The sequence below is a fragment of the Protopterus annectens genome, chromosome 17.part0 (genome assembly GCF_019279795.1).
Source record: "Protopterus annectens isolate FY-2018-M chromosome 17.part0, PAN1.0, whole genome shotgun sequence".
NCBI classification, from domain to species: Eukaryota; Metazoa; Chordata; order Ceratodontiformes; family Protopteridae; genus Protopterus; species Protopterus annectens.
The window spans coordinates 542,382,859-542,402,858 of NC_056751.1; the positions used below are offsets into that span (position 1 = coordinate 542,382,859).

General features: G+C 37.4%; 1 protein-coding gene across 1 annotated transcript in view; it reads left to right on the forward strand.

Annotated features, from left to right (window-relative positions):
- Positions 1 to 20,000, forward strand: part of LOC122791456 (mucin-2-like) — a 539,946-nt gene that overhangs the window by 172,467 nt on the left and 347,479 nt on the right. The gene's annotated exons all lie outside the window — the stretch shown is intronic.

Genomic DNA, 20,000 nt, shown 5'->3' on the forward strand with positions numbered 1-20,000 from the left:
AACTATGTGTACATAGAACCCTCTCGAAAAGCCATTTAAAATCCTACATAAGCCTTCTAAGACATATACTTTAACATGCTAATGCGCTGTTCACCAAAGGATGTTGAAACAATCACTCTGAAGCAAGTGTTTTTCATATGCGACATATATTTATATGATATCACTCTATGTAACACACGCATTCGTTCAGCTCTAACAAAAAAAATGCATGCGCCATTTCTGTAAAGTCACTATGGCACATCTATTTTTTTTCTTCAGTTGGTGCTGAATAATAAGAAAAGTCTAGAACATGTGGTGTTTACTTGGACTACACATCCTTGATGTTATATGGGAGCATTTGTATGGTTGTAGAAGACATCATATTGGGACACAAAGAACTGAACTAAACTAATAACTCTGAAGTTAAGTAGATTACCTGCAGGGTGCTGATAATAAAGCAGGTAGATGAAACTCAAGTGCTACCACTCTGAAACAGATGAGTTACATTTACCTGACGTATTACAGCACAGCTACAAATATAACCTGCTTTTGTTTTATTGTCTCTACCATTTGATCCATGATTTGCTAAGATCTTGATTTTATAAATGACTAAAGATATTTGTAAATTTACCATCTAGACAGCTATGTTCTCTACATGGGCTTAGCAAAACACATATAATATTTGGGAAATATTTAGAATTTCTCTGGAGACTATGAGTTTGTGTCCTCAGCATGTGTGGAGTAAGGCTATAGTTAACAGTTTTATACTGGTTTTCTGATAACTCATCAAGACTCATGAACTTCTTTGTTCTGAAGTCTTTACTATCAGAAGGAATTTAGAGACATTATCCAAAAAGAACAGCTACTTAGGGTGGCCACGGTGGTGCAGCAGTTAGCATTATCACCTCACAGCAAGAGGTTCTCCGGTTCGATCCTTGACTTGGGTGCCTTCTGTGCAGAGTCCGCATGTCCTCCCTGTGGTCATGTGGGTTTCCTCTGGGTGCTCCGGTTTCCTCCCAAAGACATGCTGTAGGTGGATTGGACACTGTAAATTGGCCCTAGGCGTGAGTATGTGTGCCTTCTGTGGTAGGTTGGGTGCCGGGCTAGCAACTCGACACTGTAAAACTCTACAGCCAATCATGAGAGTACAGGTGATCTGCTGTGGCGACCCCTAACCGGGAAAAGCGGAAAGAAGAAGATCCAGAAAAGAACAGTTACTTTTGAGTATACGTGTACATTGCCAGAACATTAGAGCAAAGTTAATATCCATTTAGTTATAAAAGATGCTGCAATAACAAAAGCAACAGATATTAACAAATATCAGTAAAAGCATAATAGAACAGATACTGTAACAATGAAATGTAACAAACAACAAATATCAATAGAAGCATAATAGGACAGTTGAGACTAATACTACAGGTGCAAATGGAAAAGAATAGTTAAAGATGGAAAAAAACGGAAGTACAAGAAAAGATTGAAAGTTACAATCAAGCTGTGATTTGAATTGGATTGTTGCTTTAAGGAATAGAAGATTAACACAAATATTATGCTGTGCAAATCAAGATGTAATGTCATGTGAGGTAGTTAGAAAAACTTACTGTCAGCCTGTAGAGTGGTAGTGTGTCTGCATGATTTTTGTAAGAGACTCTGCCAAGTGTAAAGTTCTGACTTATAAGTGTAACAACAAATATATACAAACTAATTGTTGAGGACTTGTTATATATTCAGTTACTTGGTTAGTTGCTGGGGAACATATCTGAGGAAATAGAGTTGTTAAAAAAACTATATTGTGTACATTGACACTCTTTTACACCTTATGGATGTTTTCTTTGCTGAAAAAATCTATTTCATTGACAGGTTACAGCAAACATACCTGGTAAAACCATAGGTTCATAGGTTCATATGTTGATACTAGGTTATCAGCCTTAGGGCCTGTACAAGCCTAACTATAACAATTCCCTGGCTATATCTTCCCACAATATTTACTTCCCTGAACCCCTGTCTAGCAGGCAACTGATGTGATCCCTGGGGCAAATTTTCTATCTCCTATCCAGTCGTCAAGGCTCCTTTTGAAGAGGGCCAAAGAGGCAGTCTGCTTGACTATGGGAAGTCTATTCCAGAGTCTGTGGAGTCTCTGGCTCAGGAACCTATCCCTCCAGCATGTTTTGTTCATTGTGATGATCAGGTTTAGGTCCCTGGAGCATGTGCCTCTGATGGATTGGGATTTCTTTAAGTGCAACATGCCTAACAGGTCTGGGTTTTACATGGACTTGTATATGTTCTATAACAATGAGCTTGTGTTAAATGCACAAAATAATTTTGTTTTCTATTTGTTTCCCCTGCTATTCAGAACAGTTTTTTAGATTTTCCTTTTCATGCTTGAACATATATTTATCTAATTGTATCCTATTGAAGATTCTACCTTGTCCTTTGCTGTCTTACAGTATGAGGCTTAACAGAACTATTCAACTTTTAAGATGTATTTGAATGTGGCTTCCACTATGAGTGAACAAAACTCAAGATGCTGTGGATCAGAATACCCAAACTGCATTCTCAAACAAAAAAAAAGTCTGAAAAACACTTTTTAAGGGTGTTTTGAACCCCCCCCCCAAATTTATATATAGGAAGTCCATGGTTACACCAACTCAAAGAAGTGCGGAAATTCCCCTGAGAAGGGCATCACTGTCAGCAGAACTCACTAATAGGAATTTCCTTTGGGGAGACACTGTTGACTTTGTCTTACACTGAGACCTGCCCATTAATAGAGGCTGACTTAAGAGACCATCTGGTTTTTATTATTTGTGCATGAATGGGAGATATCTCTCTGTAGGACACAAAAACTACAAAAACACAAACAGAGTGGTAACGCAAGTGAGGGGGAATAAGTGTCCTTCACTTATTAGGTACTGTTGAAAACAGAATGCAAAATTACAAAGTACACAAACCTGAATAAGATAGTATAGACACAATAGTGCAAGACATTTTTTTTCTTCTAGGGAAAATGTTTTTCCAAGTGGAAGCCAGATGAAGTAGTAAAGAGAATATACACCTGTTTAACAATAGGTTTGGATTAGTATTGCAGTATCTGTCCATTATGAGTTATGTAAACCCTAGGAATAATTTGGAGAGGCAAATGTTATTAGAATAGTTGAGCAAATTAATATATTTGGACTCTAATATGTTGGGGCCAGAGATAAACAGCAGAACATAAAATTGTTAGGAAGCATATCTATTTTGCATGCAAAATTATCTCCTTTAGGAAAATTACTTATTCTGGGTGACTTAGAAAATACTGTCACTAAATAATGTGTGCAGCCAAAATTGTTGCATTTATAAAATTCGACTTTTGTCTTATCTCAACCAGAGTCCAGCAGAAGTGACTATGTATAGGTCTGTATAACTCAAAAATTTCAGTCTATATGTTCAGAGGTCAGACTAACATTTCATGACATAAAACTAATTTTGTTAATAGCACCAGTTAAATTAACAGAAATCACTCTCAGTCCTAGCCTGAGTTCTAAAACAAGTTTGAGGATTTCCAACAATGCATTCCTGAAAATGCACTCTTGTTAGTTGTGCTATAAATTATGTAGTACACAGTTCATAGCAAAGGTGAGTAAAATGGAATGGCTGAGATGATATCTATCATTAGCAATGCTGCAATCTGTGGTTAACAGCAATGATACTCTCCATAAACCTTGATGGCTAAAGTCAAACATTAACAAAATCACTCCAAATCCAAGGGGTTCACTACAAAGGCAGAGGTTAACCTGTAAAAGTTTTGAAATCATATATTTGATTAAGCAAGGTGATAGGCAGAATAACTCATGACTATCAATTCCTGACTTCTGAGTAAAGAATGGCAGTTTTTTGCCCCGAGTTGCTTAATTTAATAAGACTTTTACAGAATTAGCTAGGAGTTATTCTAGGCCACACATTCTAGTTAGGCCAATGCAGGACTCCAGCCTTTCTTTAGTGAAAGGTGGCTTTATGCCTGATAGTAAGCAATGCTCTGATCATAGACAATGTTTCTGCTGTAACAGTATCGGATATTTCAATTAAAGTGATCCAGGCAGAGAAATCCATGATATCTGTTTTGGACACGTAATTTAGCAGTGATATATTTTTCTCATTCCATAGAGAAGCTGAACCTTAAGTGTACCTCTCCTAAGTTTACAAGTGAACAGTTCTATCACTAATTGCCATTATACATGACTGGACTGTTATCATGTTCTTAAGTGAATGCTGTGATTAAACTCACCATCTAGTCTGTTGTCCTTATAATGGCTATAAAAGGATAAAAAATAAATACAATTTAAAAGATATGCCTGAGCCAGTGAAAAGGGTGTCTGCTCATTGCACCATAATCCAAATCTGACTAGTAGTTAGATTCATTAATAGTAGGTTTGAAGCAAATCCAGGAAGACAGCCACATCGTGACTTCAGATGTCACTGGACAGGGCTGGGGATACTGCAGCAGCAGCAGCATAAAAAACAAACAACAATAACAACAACAACAAAAATGTAAATGGCGTCATCACTGTACCTTCAGAGCATACTGTAGCTTTCAACCTCTTAGCAAATAAAAATTTGGGCAAAGCCCCCAAAATAGGGACAGGTTTTCAATATTGCTCTTATAAAGTCAGAAAGTTGCTAGAATAAAAGGTTGTGTGTTACTATGCATTTTCTGAAGGATATGAAGTCTGAAACTCAAATGCTTGCCATTATTCAGTAAATGAAGTCCTCACTGATTTTTCCACAAAAATCTAGAAAACCACAAATTTTCTGAGGAACAGGCCAAAAATTTGAGGCAAATATCTGGGCATTCTGTGAAAACCTGGACAGCTGAGAGGTACGGAACACACAGAGGTATTGTACTTTGAGACTAAGGGCTTTGTATGTGTATTCTAGGTGAAAAATAGTGAGGTATGAGAAATGAGAAAATTCCCATTGTTTTAACTATGGTGCCATTTACATACAGTCATGAAAGGCAAAAGGCAGTTAGAAACAGCAGTGATATAAAACTAAACTCTTGAGTATATTTCAAACAAGGCAGAGATGTCTCTTTTCTGTTTCTAACAAGTACATTTATTGAAGCTGCTCCAATAAGCATTTATCTTCAACCAGGAAAATATCTACGTGGTAGTAAGTGTTTCAAGTTCCACAGACAACAGATAGACATAGAATCAAGTAGTTTCATTGTATATTAAGCAACTCAGTCATAGAATGAGTTATTCTTCATGTAGACTGGCATGCCATGTAACACGGAAGGTACAGTGTAGCAATAGAAGACATATAATCTGTTATGTTTACATCTCAACTTTGCATTGCCTCTCAACTTGTAACCTAGATGTCAAGCCTGGGAAAGGCCGCAGCCATTTGACAATGACACTCAAAGCACTTATTCTGTGCATGTTGAATTTTGCATTGTGTAGGCAAGTACCGGGGGAAACGGAACACTGCTTTTACAGTCCAATTCATTAGATAAATGCAGACGTTAACAAGGTATCCAGAGGATGTTGTATGCTACAAGAGCAAAAAGCTTGATTAGCAGGCCAGGATACTGACTAAAGTTTTCATCCCATCTTTTCTGTACCACGTGCTTGAAATTCCTATGACAGCGTTCAGTATTTTTTAAACTATCAGTTTATTCTAAAAGTACTTCTGAATTTTATATTGCAATGTTCTACTACACTGAAGTATGATTTAGTTTGTTAGCATTTTGTGACAAGGTTAATGACAGGATACATGCAATAAATAGCTGATTCATAGGTAAGTACTAGGTTAGCTGCCCTTATGGGCCATTTTAAGCCTAGCCAATTTCCCACAAAGGTGAGGATTGAACACTGTACATTTTGTCTGTGAGGTAAACACCTTGACCATTATGCCTCCCACCCCCGAGGTGTAGCTGTAGTTGTAGACTTGTTGAATCAATGATTCTACTCCAACTACTTGAGAATTCCAGTATGTAGTTCTTATCTAATCATACCTGAAAAACATTCTGTGAAGTAAACACCTTGCCCATTATCCCCCCCAAGATGTAGTTTAGACTTGTTGAATCAATGATTCTACTCTAACTACCTGAGAATCCTTCTATGTAGCTCTCATCTAATCATACCTGAAAAACAGTCATTTACAGAAACTGTTCTTAAAGAAGACATACTCCAACAAGTAATGTATGATGTCATTCACCATGTCTATCAAGTGAAGAATTTAGCATCAATAAGAAAATACTTGATTACATAAAGACCATAGAGGGCAATATGTTTTTTTAATTATTAGTAACTGACTAATGTTAATCCTAACTGCCAAATTAAGGGCCAGGATCATGTATACATGCCAAATCAGGTATCATAAAAACAAAAATGTTTGTAAAATAATTATGTTTGCTTATAAATAATATAAACGTAGAAGATAATTGTTTTATTAAAGATTACAGATATTCACAGATGGCATGTGCTTATGTTTAGCAATATGTACTTTTTCTCATCATCACTAAACAATGGTTAGTCATTCCTTTATAAACCATTATTGCTCAATGAAAACTGTCATTCACATAAGAAGTATTAGTGCTTTACATTTACAAAAAAATGAATATGTACTAAAATTCTATAAATGTGTTGCATACATTGCCATATTTTTATCACTACTTATTAGGAAGGGGAGGTGAGTGTACAATAAAAGCAGTAAAACTACTTGCTTGCCAGATAAGACTGTGGCAAGGGGGGTGGGGGGTGAAGCCCCCCACTTAATTTCATATTATAATGTTTTAGTTTTCCTTTAATATTGCTTAGTAATACAAAAGTAAGTGGGGGGCTTCACCCCCACACCCCCCTAACTATATATTCTAACTCCAGGGTCGCACTGCAGTGGGGAAGGGGGCATATCCCATTTTCTTGCCAATAATACTTGTCGGTCAAATGAAGTGTCGGTCAAATGAAATTTCGGTCAAATGGGGTCGGGCAAATGGGTGTCGGGCAAATTAAGTAGACCCAGATATCCGTATCTTTACCTTTCTTTATTTACCAGAGGAATATGTGATATTCTCCAAGATTGTGGAATGATGACCTTGCTTAATATGTAGTAAAATATACAAATTAATATATAACATAACTGTTCAAATTTATCAGCATTACATGGAGTTTTATTGGGACCCTAGGAGACAAACACCTTTATTGAATTATCAGTTGTGACTTAAGCAAGCTTACATTTATATACAAGAAAACAAATCATATTAACCTGATCACAGTTATAAACATTATACAGCATTTGTCTGCATGTATTGTCCCCACAATTTAGATTTTCTTTCTATGTGTTTTGCCCCTACATTTTTTTAAAGATCCAATTTCCAGTTCTCTTATCTCTGTTAAAATATTCATTACTTCCAATATGGTTGGTTTAGACTTCAATATCCATTTTCTAGTATTTGTTTTTTTTGGCAGCCACCATAATTAAACATAACAAGGACTTACTATGTCTAGACAATTCAGATGCTTTACTCCAGCTGAAAAAAAATTCCTTAGTTACATCCATTTGTTTGCCCAGTATTTCTGATATAATACTCTGTAGGGAATTTTTAAAGTTGGCCAACCCATTATACTCCTAAATATATTTCCCAGTTGCCTCTTTCTTCCCCATCACACCTCCAACATTTGCTATCTAACTGAGGAAAAAACCTTTGGAGTCTGGTTGGGGTATAAAAATACCCATGCAAACACTTTCAAGCAAAAATCCTAAATATTCTAGACTTTGTTGCATATGTAGGAGCCATCAATCCAAATATCATCTTGGCCTCTTCCATTCTATTACCTTTCCCTCTCTAATTATTTGTTCCCAATACCTTGGTTCTTTTGCCAGTTTCCTCCTGTAAATTCCAGCCCCATCTTGCCTATTCTCTTTACAGTCATCTGTATTGGCAGAATCTCTCCATTCCCATGTTGGCTTTGTTCTTAGAATACTTTCTGATATTTTCTAAGTATAGTATAATACTATTGTTTCTCCCTTTTTAATTTCTGCAAATCTTTTGGGTTTCTAATACCATGATGGGAATGGACCCCATTCCTAAGTCAAAGTATGATTAAAGTACATAAATTAGTATTGTTTTACTCTTTGATGTCAGCCAAAAGTGTTCTTCGCAGCACCCACAATCTGCCCAGTAATGACTCCTTCTGCAATTCATATGGAGTTACACGTATTGGTAGCATATCTAAATATGACTGTAGACTCTTTTTTATAAGACCTGTTGCTCCTACTACTATTGGAACTATCTGAGTATCTTTCTTCCACATTGCTGTCATTTCTGCTTGCAAAGCCTGATATTTTATGACCTTGTCTCTCTCTCTCTGTACACAGGACACCATAGTCACTGGGTGTGGTGATTTCACTGATCAATGCTATTTTTGTCTTCTTGTCTTGGACCACTATATCTAGTTTTCTAGCATCTATCTTTGGAACTGTTGGTAATGGATGATCCCATGTGATGTAGACTACATCATTTTCTATGATTCTTTGTGGCTCATATTTCCAGTGTTATTCAGCCACTTCAATACCATAATTCTTGCACAATCCCAAGTGCAACAGTCTTGCCACATTATTATGCCTTTCAATAAACAGTCCTTCTGCCATTAGTATGTCGCAACCAGCAACAAGGTGTGCAACTGTTTCCACTTCTGTTTTACAAAACCTACATTTATCATTTTTCCCACATGATCAATGGACTTTGTAAACCAATGTGTAAGTAGCCCACTATCTTGTGCCACCAATATTAACCTTTCATCTCTTGGTTTGAATTCACCTCTCCTTAACCATTCCTGCATTTGTTCCTGATCAACATGAGGTTCTTCCAGAAGTTTTCTATACTTGCAACTATATTTATGCATTTTCCACATTTCTTGCCTTCTCACCTGGTCCTTCACCTTATATTCTTTCTTTTGTTTTTTGGTACATTCAGTTGTTGCCTGGTTTTTATCCACTTGTAGTTTGATTTCAATTCCTCAATGCCGATATGCTTCTGCTAGCCTAAGCAGGGAAGTCATCTTAGATTTATTCTCATCATGTTTCAAAACTTTCACTGCATTTGGGTTTTGTGAGGTCAGCAGATATGTGTGGTGTCCCATGATTGCATATCTGCACATGTAATCAATTTCAAGGAGGCTCATCCTTCCTTCGGAACTGGGAATATATAATCTTGTTATACACTGATTTTTATAAATCATTTATTGAGCATGAAGCATCCTTCTTGTTTTGCTGTCTAATCTATCCAACATGTTTTGGGGCCAGTCAGTCACTCCAAAACTGTAAGTTAGGACAGGAAGAGCAAACTGGTTTATAGCTTGGATTTTGTTCCTGGATGTCAACGCTGTTTTCAGGATTAATTTAAATCTTTTAAAGTACTCCTTACTAAGCTTTATTTGCATTTGTTCATGTTTTATTGTTGATCCTTCATCACTTCCCAAATATTTATACATTCCCTCTTCCTCAAGTTCTTTTATATCACATTCTTATCCCAAACTGATGTTTTCTTGGTGCTGCAGTTTTCCTGGTTTAAAGGTTGCTTTTGCACATTTATCAAGACCAAATGACATTATTATATTATCTGAAAAAGCTTTGACAAGTTGCAGTTGTACTTTCAGTTCCTCATCTGATGAGCTATACAGTTTCAAATCATCAACAAATAGAAGATGAGAAGTCTTTACACATTTTTGGTTTCTAGGAGCCAAATTATAGCCATGGCCTAAGCTGTTAAGTAGACAGCTTAATGGGTTAAGGGCAAGACAGAATAGCAGCGGTGACAGAGAGTCACTCTGGAGTATCTCTCTTTGAAATTTTATCCCTGGGATAATAATTTGTCCAATGTCAATGCTGTTTTCAGGATTAATTTAAGTCTTCTGAAGTATTCCTTACTAAGTTTTATTCACATTTGTTCGTGTTTTATTGTTGATCCTTCATCAAGTCCCAAATATTTATACACTCCTTCTTGCTCAAGTTCTTTGATATCACATTCTCATCACAAACTGATGTTTTCCCGGCTTTGCAGTTTTCCTGCTTTAAAGGTTGCTTTTGCTATTCTGTGTGACTGTTGTGATTCTCCTTAAGGATCTGCATCCAAAGTCTCACTCCTTCCTTATTTCTTGAATTTCTTCCCTGTTTCATCATCATCTTTTTCCACTTTGAACTGTAGCTTTCTGCTTGTGTTATGCATAGGAGCCTTAACTGTGTAGCTCTAAAATATCTATTCAAATCAATCAGCTAATCCTAAACCACCCGATGCTATTGGAAGTATCAACTAATCCCACTTGACTCCTGTCCTCTTACTCTCCCAGATATTTTCCTTCAACTTTTTATTAATTACTTGCCACACCATGGAGATATTTTTGTTAACTTCTTAAGTGAGCTGTCAACCAGTTCCAAAGTAATGAATGGACACTGATGTTCAGATGTATTCAAGAGTGGGAAATAAGCCATAGTATTGAAATTATTGACACAAATAATAGTATAATACTTATTAAATTCATTTGCTATCTGACTAGATTTGATGACAGTCTCACCATTGATGTGTACTGCCAGTACTGTTTTTCTTTCTTGCTTTAAAGAATTTATATATCTATAATATGCTTTTTTGTTCCAATTATCAGATGTTAATTTAACTTACAGGCTACATCTTGTATACCCTAAATATTTATTGTTTTTTGTATTATGTTTGGTAAGAGTTTTGCTCCATCAATATGGAAGAACATGATTGTTTAAACTCTGTTCTTAGAAGTAGATTGCATTACTCAGAATCTATTCCGTGATATTGCATGCACATTCAGCATCTTCCAGTTGAGTTAATTCAGTAGAGTTAACCTTTTTTATTTTATCCTTTTGAGACCCATAATCAATTTTTCCATAATTATATGATTTCCTACTATTAACTGTATTTACAAGTATCTGTATTATGAAACTTGTAGAATTATGGTCTGACCTCATCAATGGAGGACCCATATGTAAATCAGAAATTAAATCAGATTTATTAGCCAAAACTAGGCCTAATATTCTTTCACTTCTGGTGCTACTATTTATTTAAATCCACAAAACTATAAAATATCTATGAAGTGCTGTGAAAATGCTTTTTAAAATAAGTTTTGCCCAATCAATGTCAGGATAATTGAAATCACCCAAGAGGAATATATTTTTCTAATACAAACTGCCATCCAGATATGACTTCCAAAACTGCATTGTATTCAGTGACTTATCCAACCAGGACCTTATAAAATATAATCTACCCATTTGCTACTGATGTCTATCTCTAAGAAAATATACCTCTTCAGTCTCTTTGCTGCCACTTGCTCTGCTATCGATGGTTCAGTCTAAGTGTGATCAACTCCCAATATCCTTTTCCTGCTTCCCTTAGTTAATGCTTCAAGATCATTGTGGTCTAAGTATAGGACTCTGCACTAGTTTACTAAGAATCTCAACTATTAGATGTCTACCTACTTATTCAGCCTTTCCAAATCCTTCCTCATCCTCCACTGTTGTATCTTTGTGTCATCAGCTAAGAGGCTGATCTTGTTCCCTGTTCTCTCAGGTGTGTCTGGGCAAAGCATGCTGAACAGTACCGGACCCAGTAGAGTACTTGACTTGCTTTTTTCCTAATTTCTGATATCCTTCCTTGCAGGACAGTCTTCTGTCTCCTAATATTTAACTGTTCAGCTATCCAGTTACTCAGTCTTCGTTCTTCCTTCAGCCCTCCAGTTTTCTTATAAGCCTCTCCTGTGGGAATCGAGCCAAAGGACTTCCTGATGTCCAGATAAACTACTTCTACTGGTACTTCCTGTTAAGTTCGGCTGTAGCGAAGACAAAAAACTAAATCAGGCTTTGCTGGCAGCTCCTTCTGGCTATGAACCAATGCTGGTTGCTGTATTGAAGACTGCTGTCCCTCAGAAATGTTGCCATTCTCCCGCTGGATTATCTCCATGACTTTTCCTGACACTGCTGTTAAGCTCACAGGTTGTAGTTTCATTGATTATTCCTGTCTCCCACATACGAGGAAATCAAACTTGTCTTGTGCTCTTCATATCTTTCTTCATTGGCCAGTGATCTGCTTGTCAGCACAAAGGTCAGATTTCTGAGGATCCTAGGAGGCAACCCATCTGAACCTTGTGCTTAATTCCCCAGCTACAAGTTGTCAATTAATTAACTGTAATCAAGATCACTATTGCTTAATAGGCAGCTAGTACAGTTTGCAGCCTCTCTATTAAGTGTCATCACTTAACTTACAGCTTGTAAACTGACATTTTTTTCTGTATTTAGGGGAGGGGTACCAAATATGTGTATTGCCTATGTGTCCTATTCCCCTTTCTATATATCTATGTTACTCAGTAATATATAGATCAGTATATATTTTATACACTTGTTAACCAGGGGAGCCCACTGGACACAACTGATTCTTTTTAGGTGCAGCCTGGGAGCCTTATCTGGTCAAGTGATTTCTCTGAGTTACACAGTAGGCAAATGGAGGTGGGAGGTATCAAAGCCTGCACCCCTGACTACAGGATGCAGCTCATTAACATCTCAGTCATCTGTGCTAACTACCAAATCCACATTAAGTTTTATTGCACTTCCAGGTTGTATAAGAAGGTAAGGTACACTTACCCTTCTTACAGTCTGGAAACAAGTAGAGAACATCTGTACAGATGTGAGTGCTACAGATAAACATTCATACTTACGGTTCCATTGCAGTCGACCTTTTCATTGTACTTTAAGGTATTTACAGCGAGAATACCCTGTTGTTATTAATTTATACAAGAAAGAGTTGGAAAATATCTTTATCACTCCATCACATGTTTGTAGTTAAATTCTGCAGTCAATACTTGGATAAACATTTTTAAAGATTGCCTGAAACTAGTGTCCTTTAAGTTTGAGAAAGAGAAACCTCAAATCTATCTAGTGAAGTGTCTTGATGATCCTTGGAGTTCATATGTCTGAAAGTCTTCCCTACTGTCTGACTTTTGGTTGGGAGGCCTGCTGACATCGGGCTGTGAAGCCCTACAAACAGGTAAATCACCAGGCTGCATTTCAGATGAGGGGCACTAATTACAAACTATTTCTAAATGAAACCCCATATTACTTTACTGGTATACCAATTGATGAAAGCTGGAACATATCAGGATAAGACCAATTATTTGAAAGAAAATGATAAACTTTATCCTAGTGCTAATTTTTGTTTGTATATTTTTGTATCTATTGCCATTGTATCATATGAGATAATCCTTTGAAGAAGAAAATAAACAAATGAGATAAATACTGAGAATACTGTGGGCTCCATAACATTCTTCTGAATGAGTTGTATTCAGAGGATATGGTTTTATTAAACTTCTGTCTTAAGTATTAGCTTGCTGACAACTAAGGAATCACTGCCCTCTATCAGTTTGACTGTCTCTTTTCTCCTCTGCTCCTTACTTTGTTTTATTTTGTTAGCCAATAAAACTTGTTATAAAAGATGCTGAAAATGAGTACTGATTTGTGCAAGCATCCCTCTTAGCTCTTTATAACATGGTCAAAGAATGATGTATCCTGATCAGAATAAGTCATTGCTTCTAGCATAGTGAAGAATGAAAGTCAGGCACTTAGGGGCTGAAGGAAGTCCATGGACCGAGACCATAGTTGAATTAAAAGAGGCTTCATGAACTACAGATCTCACAGAATATGACTGGGTTTTAGAACATGCTAAAAGAAGACTGCAATTAAATGCATCATGACAGCTCTGATACATGTCTCCACATTGTGATGATTAATTTTTCACTTTGCAGGGGTGGCAATATTTATTACAGTACACTGCATTCGAATGCACAATCCAATATGCATGCACGTCAATGTAATAAAGACAGAGACTCTGTGACACATCATGCTACAACAATACATAGCTTTAACATGCTTTAATAATAATATGTGCATATCACTACACAGTGGAATGCTTCATACCCATAGTAGCAGAGAGAATGCCTGTAATGGGCTTATATGTATTAACCACTGTTCTAAGGCCGACTGACATATGGCATAAGTTTTATACAAGGATCAGAGTAATAGGTACGATCTAGAGCTGTATACCTTTGGATGACCCAACCTACTTGCCAACGAATTATGAACTTTCATCAAGTTTAGCTCCAAATAAAGCATGATCAGCACCTTACAGCATGCAGTAGATTGATAAATATATGTTATTTGTTTAAAAAAAAACATATGGGAGATATAGTTAATGTGGGTGTAGTGCTGGGTTTGGCTCTGACATAGATTGCAACCTGTTGTTTAATTGTATTTGCAAATAATTCATTGGAGTATATTAGCTAATCAACTAAACTTGCATCACTGCTGTAAAAAGTGACAGAAATTCCATCTGATTTGAACTGAAGAATACTATTGCTTAAACATTTTTTCTGACTGCATACAGCAGTTTATTTATTGCTCAATTCAAGCAGTAGTGTTTAAACAAGCACTTTTCCTTATTAGATTTATTGGCCATTCCATTACTTAGTTTGTATAAGATCAGCTGTTAATGTGTTCATATTATGAATGTTATACATTTAAATCCTCTCACTATGCCAGTAAAAAGGTAATAGTTTTTTTTAATTTATGAAAAAAAAAAAATAATTTGTGTGACAATGTTAGCAATCGCTGGCATTTGACAACCACACTAGACAGTAAACTGTTTCTAAAAACAAATAACAATAAAAATGTTAACTATTTCAGATATTGTCACGGACTTTGATGACTACAAAATGGCCTGCTTCAGCAGTTTCAGAAACACAAATTTTCATAGAATCTGCCATTTTAAACAAAAATTGCTTTCTTGGGAAGACCATTTTTCTTGTAATTTTTATGTAGTATTCAAATATTACTTTATTTAATGTTTTGCAATCAAAGTCAAACATATTTGTGATTACCAATGTACTTAAACAAAGATGACAGCGGTACTAATAAACACCGGCTAACAGTAACTCATATTATATTTGTTCACCTTGAGCATAACTTCATAAAGTGATAGTTGGTCATGTCCTGTTGCTCACTTTGTGAAGCAGTGATGAGTTATGTTCAAAATGTTTTATATATATATATATATATATATATATATATATATATATATATATAGATATAGGACTTTTGATCGAAAGATCAAAAGTCAAAATCCAAAACCACCGAACACTCTTTAACTAAAGCACTTTCATCGAAAAAGTGCTTTTGTTAAAGTATGTTTAAAAAAAAAAACACACAAAATCTACTTGCATGCTGGGGGGCAAGCCCCCCTACTTTAATATTCTCACTCTGAGGTCGCACTACAGTGGGCAAAAGGAAATTTTTCCTTACCGCACCGTAGTGCAACCAGAACAACAAGCGGACTTACATGAAAGTGCTGCTTCAGTGAACAGCATTTTTGCACAAGTATGCTTACCAATTTGGAATTCAGTGAAAGATGCAGTCGAGCATCTGTATGGATCCCATATATATATATATATATATATATATATATATATATATATATATATATATATATATATATATATATATATATATATATATATATATATATATGTGTATATATATATATATATTTATTTTGCACCCACCAATCTAGCAGCTTTCTGGATAAACAAGACAGGCCTTTAATGTCCAGTCAGAGATTGCTCAGTCTTTGGGGATCATGGGTGTAAGAATGAGACTAACAATGTAAAAGAGCAGTGAATTTGAAATTTCCTCATGAGGTAAAGATGGGCCTGCCTTAAAAATGTTCTCCAACTCTTTTAAATTGTGTCTCACTTGTCTGTAACTTGAAAATATCTAGTGCATATGTTCTATAGTCAGTTATGAGTAATAGCTGCTGAGAGTATTCATACAGGCTTGGATGCTTCATGGAGTCATAGTACAGCCTACAAATTACAGATGACTTAGTTTGTAATCCAGTGCTATCAAATTATGAGGAAGCCTGTTCTAGGTGTCTTATAGGAAAGGGTTCATGAAACACATTGCAAGAGTATTTCTCAAAATACACATTAGAAGGACATATAGAAATAATATGCAGCCAAGCCAGGAATGGAAATTAGGTACATAAGGAAAGCTGGCAGTGGTGGAATGTAAAAGTCCAGGAATTCATAAAAAGAAAGAAGTGCAAGAACTGGCAGATAGAAAAGATGGACCAGACTAGGAAAGAATACTAGTTGGCTAAAAAAGAGGCTAAGAGTGCAGTTGCAATAGAAAACAACAAGTCATCAGTGGCACTCTACCAACTTCTAAAAAAACAACAAGTCATCAGTGGCACTCTACCAACTTCTAAAAAAACAACAAGGCATCAGTGGCACTCTACCAACTTCTAAAAAAACAACAAGGCATCAGTGGCACTCTACCAACTTCTAAAAAAACAACAAGGCATCAGTGGCACTCTACCAACTTCTAAAAAGTGACTCTCAAGATGGTACAAAGAAGCTCTATCAGCTTGCAAGGCCAAGACAGAAAGATAAGGAAGACAGTCTGACACACCATTCTTAAGGAATGCCAGCAACAGCCAGCTCATCAGTCCACAGGACATCAAAGGTTGATGGAAGGAGTACTTCCAGCAGCTTCTGAAAGAATAGCCCACAGACACGTTACTGCCCCATAAGCCTACAATCAAAGAAGAGCAGGGGCTCACCATTGAAGTAAGAACAGCACTAAGGAAAATTAAGTCAGGGAAACCAGCAGGCACAGATGAGATCACAGCAGATAGGATAAAGATGGCGCAGCAGTGCAGCTGTAGCACTGTCACCTCACAGCAAGAGGTTCTCCGGTTCGATTCTCGGCTGGACTGCCTTCAGTGTGGAGTCTGCATGTCGTGCCTGGATTCTTGTTAGTTTCCTCCAGGTGCTCTGATTTCCTCCCATGTTTCAAAGACATGCATTTGGAGCATTTCTCCCCAGGCCTCCTCTGAATATTGGCTTCATTCCAAGTCAGACTTTCCTGGTAAACAAATGTTAAACTAAATAATTACCCATATAAAGATGATGAGTGAGACAGGGGAGACATAGCTCCTGATGGTACTCATAGCAGTGTGGAGAGAAAGGTATACCCTAGATGACTGGAGAATAAGTATACTAGTGCTAGTGTACAAGAACAATGAAGGCATTCACATTTGTGGGCACTACAGAGGCATCAAACTCATTGCACTGCATGAAAGTTATGGAGAGAGTGATTGATACGCAAATACATAGAGTAGTGGGAAATTAAGATTGGAGATGAGCAGTGCAGATTCAGATCAGGGTGGATCACAAGTGGCCTGATGTTTGCAGTGGACAGATAGTTGAGAAGAAGCTAGAGATGAGGAATGAATCCAACTGAGCATTCCTAGACTTGGAGAAAGCATATGGCAAAGTCCCAAGAAAGGCGATTTGGACAATACTGCAGTAGTTTGAAGCCCCCAAAACATTGGTAGAATTAATGCAGTTTATGTACAAGGACTCACTGACTCAAGTATGAAGAGTGTTCTGTCTCACAGAGGGGTCCCCAGTCAGAGTGGCTGTGCATCACAGTTCAGCTCTGAGCTCACTGCTGCACATATTAATGAAGGAATACATTAGCAAACAGGTCAGAGGGGACAGGTCAACAAAGTTGTTATATGCAGATTATGTCGCATTACAGGCAGACACTGAGCAAGGACTTCAGCAAAGGATAGGGGAATGCAATGCAAATCAAAAGGCACATGGGATGAAACTGAGTACTGATAAGACACTTGTAATGGCACCAAATGGGGAAATCAGAAGATGAGAAATGAGATGGAAGGGAAAATAGTAGAACAAGTTAACAGTTTCAAGTATCTGAGGGGGTGGTTGAGGAGAAGGGAAGTCTGAATAAGGAGGTCAAAGTTAGAGTCAGAGGGACTGCAGCCAATTGGCAGAGAGTGTCAGATGTAGTGTATGCTAGAAGAATGCTAAAGAAACTGAAAAGTAAGGTGTACAAACAGTGGTGTGACCAGTGTTACTGTACAGTACAGAGACCTGGGCAGTGAAGGTAGAGCAGTTGAGGAAGCTAGAGGTGAGGGAGATGAGGTGTCTGAGGTGGGTAGTAGGATGCACACTGTGAGACAGACAAAGAAATGAGGACACTACAGCAGAAGCCAACATATTTCCAATTGGAGAGAATGTCAAAGATTACAGCAGTTCAGGCACATGTGCAGAAAGTCAGAAGACAATATGGTGATGACGATTTGGACAGACAGGAAGAAGGGAAGACAAAATTAGGGCAACCAGCAAACAGACAGATGGATTGTGTGAGAGAAGACCTGTGACAGTCAGGCATGAACACTGAAGAAGGCAGGACAGTGGCACTGACTCGAGAGAGAGATGGCAACAGTTGACATGGCGTCCAACCCCATGAAGAAAATGGAAAAAAAAGGATTGATGATGATGTGAGTGTGTGGTACAGATGAACTACTGTGGCATGGCTAGCCACCCAGTGGTGTAAAAATCTTGACTCTAGATGATTATCACTGTTGAAGTGTCCCGCCAACCCTATGTGCAAAAATGGGAAAAGGGGCTGCGGATAGATGGATGGATGGATGGATGGATGGATGGATGGATGCATGATGATGATTAGGAAGGCAGGTCTACTTTATATGGAATTTGATTTTCTATAATAATCGAGCCAGTGCTTATAGTGATGGGTTGCATGCTGGCTTTCCAGATGCTTTTGATTCTGTAGATCATAAATGCTATTTCAACTAAGGTTGCCTGGATGTGTTGCCATATGGGTAGCACAATAGTTAACAAACAGAAAATATGCATATTTAATACAGACAATTCTGACTTGATTCGTTTATACTTAAGCTGGATGCACCAGAGGTGTCTGCCCACCCTGTCTTCTATTTGTCAACCAGTTACATATCTGACATGATAGTTCATAAAGCTGTATTCCATGTCACCAATGCTGACAATGTTATTCTGAAACTCAGTATTATTAACCCGAGTGAGAAAAGGTAGGTGTGAATGTGCGTATATGGGGTATAGAGTAATAACCATGGCACGACTAGCCACCAGTCAGTGTGAACAATGGCTCTAGATGATTGTCATTGTTGATATAAAAAAATGGGAAAAGGGTTAGGGATGTGAATTGATAGATGGATGGATGGGTGGATAAGAAGTAGTCCAGAGAACTTTAAATATAACATATTGTCCAATGTGCTATGAAATTTGGTGTTAATCCTTATGGGCAGCAGTCATAGCCTGATTTAATTTTGTATGCATTTTTATTCCCTGCTTGACAGCCATCAGGTGTCCCATGATCTAGACAGCCTATCTGTTCATCTTTACATGATGGCTCCTCTTGTGAGGCTATCATTAGGGTTTTCAAGTTAGTAATTCCTAAGTCACCTTTTCTACAGCAGCCTTCCATTCACACACCTTAGTACAGGTCATACCGTGATTGTAAGTCCCTGCACACGTCAGTGTCCCAGATACAGCAAGACTGACAGCTTGGTGCATCCATGGCCCTTGCTGCTGCCTGTCATGTCTCCAGGTGTCTGCAGGGAGACAGCAGTGGAATGGGCTGTCTTCCCTCCCACAGCATAGGTGAGGTGTCACCAGCTGCTCACTCCCATCATCCTCAGTTATCTCGACCAGTGTCCATCTCACTAATTAACCCATGTTTTCTGAGGTGGAGGTTTAGGGCTTTATGTTTCAATGCTGCAGAGCCTTATTCATCCTTGGTCCTTTTTCTAATTTCCCTGCAGCTGACCATCAGTTACCACCAGTTCCTTTTCTCACTAATGTCTACCATGCTCATCTTAGCTTTTCTGGGCTCAACCTGACAAAGGTCTGGGCCAGTTAGGAGATTGAGGATGCTGGTTTGGCATCATATTAGTGCTACAGTGTGTATCCTAACCTTCCTACACAATGACAGCATTACAAACTCCACAATGGCTGTCTTTGGGAGCTTAATATATGTTTATGCACATGTACAGTATCTTGACCAAGCGTTTCATACTTATTATTGCTCATAAAATTATTTATGGTGCAAAGCAT